This window comes from Anomaloglossus baeobatrachus, chromosome 2 (assembly GCF_048569485.1).
Source record: "Anomaloglossus baeobatrachus isolate aAnoBae1 chromosome 2, aAnoBae1.hap1, whole genome shotgun sequence".
In the NCBI taxonomy this organism is placed as follows: domain Eukaryota; kingdom Metazoa; phylum Chordata; class Amphibia; order Anura; family Aromobatidae; genus Anomaloglossus; species Anomaloglossus baeobatrachus.
Window position 1 is genome coordinate 660,591,943 of NC_134354.1, and position 6,744 is coordinate 660,598,686.

General features: G+C 42.2%; 1 protein-coding gene across 3 annotated transcripts in view; it reads right to left on the reverse strand.

Moving 5' to 3' along the window:
* The window catches only part of STAC3 (SH3 and cysteine rich domain 3), a 159,579-nt gene extending 153,205 nt beyond the window's left edge, over positions 1–6,374 (reverse strand). For 2 of the 3 annotated variants that reach the window (XM_075337070.1, XM_075337069.1), the window contains exon 1: positions 6,241–6,374. The gene's annotated coding sequence lies outside the window, so the exon portion shown is untranslated. The remainder of the gene's footprint in view (positions 1–6,240) is intronic. The other variant, XM_075337068.1, reaches the window with a different exon arrangement.
* Between the last annotated feature and the right edge of the window lie 370 nt (positions 6,375–6,744).

Here is a 6,744-nt window from a genome sequence, read left to right on the forward strand (position 1 = left end):
CAGGACGCAGAGAGGAACGTTTTTTGCCAGCGGCAAAAAACTGCATAGCGCCAAGTGCGGCGCTGTGAGGCAGGGTGCATAATGAAAGTCTATGCGCGCCGGATACAGTGGCATGTGTCAAACGCCGGAAGCATGTACCGGATCCGGTTTTTACTTCTGAGCATGCCCAGAAGTGATCTAAATTCATTGCTTGTCAGAAAATCACTCACTCTCTCTCAAACTCTCTCACCCACTCGCCAACGCGGCGCTGCACAGCTGTCACAAAGCTATGGCGGCTTCTTCTGATTTGAAAATGCCGGCCGCCCATTATTCAATCTCATATTCACTGCTGTCCCCACCCACCGGCGCCTATGATTGGTTGCAGTCAGACACGCCCCCACGCTGAGTGACAGCTTGCTCACTGCAACCAATCACAGGCGCCAGTGGGCGGGTCTATATCTTGCAGTAAAATAAAAAAAAAAACATTGTGCGGTCCCCCCCCCCCCCCCCCCCCCAATTTGGATACCAGCCAAGATAAAGCCACACGGCTGAAGGCTGGTATTCTCAGGATGGGGAGCTCCACGTTATGGGGAGCCCCCAAGCCTAAAAATATCAGCCAGCAGCCACCCGGAATTGCCGCATTCATTAGATGCGACTGTCCCGGGACTCTACCCGGCTCATCCCGAATTGCCCTTGTGCGGTGGCAATCGGGGTAATAAGGGGTTAATTATGCCAGGAGTGTATGAGACACCCCCAATGATTAACCTGTAAGTGAAAGTAAATAAACACATATACCCAAAAAAATACTTTATTTGGAATAAAAGACAAAAAAACACCCTTTTTAACCATTTTATTAAAATCCCCAAATACCCCTCCAGGTCCGACGTAATCCACAGAGGTCCCATGACAATTTCAGCTCTGCTACATGAAGCTGACAGGAGAGGCAGTAGAACACCGCTGCTCTCTATCAGCTCCACGCAGCAACTTAAGTGAATCCCGCTGTCAGCGGTGACGTCACTGAGGTAGTGCCAGGGCATGTGTGGTGATAATGCGTGCGGTAGTGCCGGGGTGTGTGCGGTGATGATGCGTGCGGTAGTGCCTGCATGTGCGGTGATGATGCGTGCGGTAGTGCCTGTGTGTGCGGTGATGATGCGTGCGGTAGTGCCTGCGTGTGCAGTGATGATGTCTGCGGTCGTGCCGGTGTGTGTGCGGTGATGATGCGTGCGGTAGTGCCTGCGTGTGCAGTGATGATGTCTGCGGTTGTGTCGGGGTGTGTGCGGTGATGATGCGTGCGGTAGTGCCTGCATGTGCGGTGATGGTGGGGGCGGTAGTGCCGGTGTTTGTACGGTGATGATGGGGTCTCTCTCTCTCTCAGCATATAAAAAAAAAAAAAAAAATCAGATCCGTCGAATCTGTTTTCACACAGAGACGGATCCGTTGCATCAGCCACAAACCGGATTGTGCCTGATTGGAAAAAACGGATGTGTGGACTTCGCCTAAGAGATCGGGTCACAAATATCAAGGTATCAATTTATTTAACTTTCTATGACCTACATGGCCATGTAGATGGGCTTAGGAGGGTGGATATTCTGTATAATCTAGACTCATATACACTAATAATATCGGTGTAAATTTGAAACACTTGTGCTGTGTCTTGATTAGAGATGAGCAAATACCATAATATCCATATTCGCTATACTCATATCGAATACTTTATAATATTTGTGTATTCATTACGAATAGCAAGTACAATGCAAGTCAATGGGAAATGTTAGTAATTTTCTGCTGGACCCAACAAAGAGGTCAAAAGGCTGAAATGGATGGGAAAGTGATTAAACTGAATGCGGAGAGCCTGGAGAATATGCCTGCATGCATTTCTGACTCACATATGGGTTCTAGGATCTCCAGAAGCCCCATGGAAGAACTTACGTGTGGCTTCAGTCTACTGGTGCCCCAGCAGTCTATGTTGCACTGTCCTGACCAGCCCCACAGTGACTCAGCTGCGAGGATGACAAGTGCCGACATCAGGAGGTTAGCTCAGATCATTACCTGCTGTGATGATCTCCGCTGAACTTGTGACGTCAGCGGTTGTCACTGACTGATGCCGCGTTCTCACATCAAGTCTCACAGGTGGCCCGAGACTGTGACTAGCGGTGACATCACGGGCTCACAGGATACTTCGCGTGAGAACACAGTGGCCATGGAACTCAGTGACGAGCACTGACGTCATGAGTTCAGCACAGTTCATCACAGCGGGTAATGAACTCCGCTAACCTCATGATGTTTGCACTCTGCATGCCCTGCAGTGACCTGGCCTGACCTAATGATGTTAGCTCAGATCAGTGAACTGCTCTCCCAGCCACTGGGGAACATTCTGTTCTTCATTGATTAGAACAGTGAGTATGGATTGTCATGTGACCCCCTTATTGGATTACGCCAGATCCGGATTTGTTTTTTCTTTTCAAGAAATTGGTGAAGGAGGGAATGTGTTGGGGTGTGTATTTTTAAATACATTTTGTCTACCTTTTTTTTTAATACTGACTGGGTTTGTGATGTTGGGTATCTGATAGACGCCGTGACATCACTAATGCTAGAGCTTGATGCCAGGTGACATTACACCTCTAGTATCAACCCCATATATTACCCCGTTTGCCACCGCACTAGGGCAATGGAATAAGCTGGGACAAAGCATCAGGATTGGCGCATCTAATGGATGTGCCACTTCTGGGGCGGCTGCAGCCAGCTATTTTTAGGCTGGGGAGGGTCCAATAACCATGGACCTCCCTAGTCTGAGAATACCAGACCACAGCGGTCCGCTTTACCTTGGCTGGTGATTCAATTTGGGGAGACCCCACATTTTTTTGTTTTAACTTATACATTTAATTAAAAATAACAGCATGGGGTGCCCTCTGTCTTGGATTACCAGCCAAGGTAGAGCTGCCAGCCACGGGCTGCTGTCTGCTGCTGTCTGCTTCAAACCAGTTCTGTTTTGGCTTATAAACATGGATGTAAAATACTGACCAAATACTGAACGTGGCCTAAGGGCAAGCTGGCCCTTGGGCTTCTGCTGATGAGTGATGGAAAATGGCTGAATGTGAGAAATAAACAGGGAAGATCTCAGTTCCTAATAGAAACATCCACCTCTAGTTCTTGTACATAACGCTTCATGTATTAGTGTGGAGATGCCGGTCTTAGATGGTCTGAGATAACGGGAGTATTTATTTTAAACCAAGACAGGAATTCACAAAAGTTCCTTTTTAGGCTTGAAGGTGTGTTCAGATAAATTCCTTACAATTTGTATTCTCAACTTTCTGGATAAATATTTTAGAACGCAACATTTTACCAAAAATTTAAGTTTTAAAAATGTAAAAGTTATAATTTGGTATATTTATAGGTTTTAACTTGATGCCTCAATTCCTGTCTTTTTTTAAAAAAAAAAAATAAAAAAAATGTAAATACAAAAGGATTCAAATATACTACATGGCTAATGGTTAATGTTATAAGTAGACTGAAGAAAAAAAATCTAAATACTGGTTCACCATTTCTGGAATTATTCTCTAATCAGAATATAGGTTTCTGCATACAATAACAAAGACCGAAAAATGTAAACATACAGGTGGAGTAGGTGATAGTGAATCACTGGGGACTTTTGGACATTTTTTTCATTGGTTTTCACATTTTTAAAACTGTAGAAAATCATTATAATTACATTATTCACAACATTCGCCATACAATACTATGCAAATTTTAAGCAGGTGTAAGTAGCCGGCTAAGGCCAGAGTCAAACTTGTGAGAGACTTGTGCAAGTCTTGCATCACATCATCCGACATGGCCTGCAGCTCTCCTGACAGGAGCATCTCAGCTGCATAGAAATACATGCAGTTGACCCGCTCCTGTGAGGAGAGTGTGTGGCCATGCCGGGTGATGCGATGTGAGACCCGCGCGAGTCTCTCGCAAGTGTAACTCCAGCCTAATGGAGTGAGCTTGCTCCATACTCAGCAGGTAACTGGTGTGTATTACAGCCAGGACCTGCCTCTAACAATCGCATGACAAGTGGAGCTCCACCCGCAATTATTAACCTGTTAAATCAGCATTAAACACACGGCGGCACGTAGGCGTGCAATTTTAAGTTCTCATCAGCTCATCCATGATGTGATTGTGAGTCACTGAAGGCTTGCTATAACAGAAGAGGTCTGATGAAGATCTCAGTGTTTGTCATAGCAACGCTCCTTTGAAACACCACCTTGCCTGTGGCTGGACTTCAAAGGAGACGGATTTTCACTATATGTAGCACTGGCATGGCATGAGCGATCCAAAGATTGCAGCTTCAAGTCCTTTAGTGAACTATTAAGAAAAGTGAGAAGTATAAAAAAATAGTTAAAAAAATTTTGAAAATAATAAAAAGGAAAAAGTTAAAATCACCTGCTTTTGCCCAATTAAAACTAAGAGTAAAAAAAAAAAATAATAATACACATGTGGTATTGCCACATTCAGAAAAGTCTGACTTATCAAATGTAAACATAATTAACCTGATCGGTACACTGCAAACATAAAAAATTCAAAAACTCCATAATTAGTATTTCGGGGTTGCTGCACTGTCACAAAAATGCTATAACAGGCGATCAAAACATCATATCTTTCCCATCCCAAAATGGGAATACTAAAAACATATCTCGCTCTGCAAAAAATAAGTCATCACACCGCTCCATTAACTGAAAACGTTACGGGTTTTTGGAAATGTCAACACAACCTACAATTTTTTTTTTTTTAAAAATACTTCTGATTTTGTTTTCAACACTAAAATAATAATAATAATAAAAAAAAAAAAAGTACAGGCTTGGTATCACCGTAATTGTACCTATGAGGAGAATCATATTGTGAGGTAATTTTTAACAAAAAATGTACACTGTAAAAATTCCTCAAAAACCATGTCAGATTAGGGGGGGTTCACAATTTCTCCCCATTTTTAATATTTTCCCCATTTTACACTACACTATGTGGTAAAATGTAAATGTCATTCAAAAGTACAACTAGTTCCACAAAAAACAGGCCGTTATAAGTCTACGTGGACTAAAAAATAAAAAACTTAGGGCTGTGGGATGAAGGGGAGGAAAAAACACAAATGAAAATTGCCACGTTGTGAAGAGGTTAATGGGCTGTGCCCTGATTTATCACTAATCTATAGCTTTGTATTTCATTAAAACAGGAAACTTTTCCATCTGAATGGTGACAAATAGGAAAGATGAACATTTCCCAAGACCAATCAGCTCCTAAATCTGTCGCACTCTCGTAATGGTGAGGCTGTTAGTTACTCAATGCATACGCAATGCATATAGAATATTGCTTAACGACAGGCAACAATATATCCTGTCCAGAATCCGAAAAAGAGTTTATCCAAAACTTGTGTACAGTAATGTTCTCTTCAAATGGTGTTCTGAATTTTCCTTCCAATGCAACATTCTTTCATTATCAGTTTTTGCAGCCATATTCCACAAGGCATGTTTTGAGAGGCAATTAATGACAGAAAGCTCCTCCAGCTAGACAGGTGCCAAAAGTATCCCAATGCTCATGTTTAGAAATTAGGGTCTGGAGTTTTCCAACAAACGTGATGTGAACACGGCCTAAGCAGCAGATTCCAAAGGAGTTGAGTCACTGAACAACATAGATACGTGACAGCATTTACAGAAGACATTCAAGCAAGATATGAGAATACCTTCAAACTGTTCTCCTGCAATGTTGATCAAGAGGAGGGGTTGAAGGTTAATGTCCCATAAGGGAGAGGGCAAGTTTCCTTAGTGGAAAAATTCCTTACAAGCTCAAATTATGGCATTTATGAAACGTCTCACGTAAAAATAAGATTTCTCCCTGTAGCCCCTATAAACCTGAACATTTTTGAATGCATATTTCCATTCAGTTGAGGCAAGATGAGCGATGGATAACAGACAGATAATTTCTAGACATATTTAAGGAAACGTTAAATATTAAACAGCTGAAAATCCAACCTGTCCATCCCATGCTTTCCTGATAGGACACCATTTCCATAAACAAATTGTAAGAGGATTCCAACCAAACATTATCCTTTGAGATCTAAAAGTATTTTGATGCTTACTGGGCCAACCCAGGAAACTAAAATCTTATACATGTATGAGCATTAACAAAAAGATAAGATTGCCCACTGTTAAACAATATTATTCTTGTAGCGCACATCAACGAAAAATGTAAATCCTTATGTCCAACACACACTTTGGTAATATTACTCACCTGAGGTCCTCAAGTATAAATCCACTAAATAATTTTATCTTCAAAAGGTATTGCAGCCAAAGACTTGGGACAGATATCACAACCTCACTGATAGCAAAACGATAAACTGCTCCTTCAATGAGGAGGAGTGACAAGTGTAGAGGTGACAAGACAGCTGAGATGTTAAGGCTGACACAGAGAAATTTGAGACTTCGTAAGCTACCAGTAATATGGCTGCTGTAGAACCAAGCAAGAATTACCCTTATGGAAGAGACGGGCTAAAAAAGTATTATATGTCACTCGTAAAGATCATTTCACTGCATTAAGGTTACGGAGAACTATGACATCTTAAATAGCATCTGAAAAAATGGAGCAAAAAAAGTTTTTATTCTGATAGTTTTAGGATACATTCCATACATTCCTTTGGAAGCCCTGAGGATTCCAAGAATTACTGTAGACCATTCCGTCTTCTGAGGTGACATTCTGCATGGCATATGGAAATGCAACATTCCTTAGGTGTCTTCT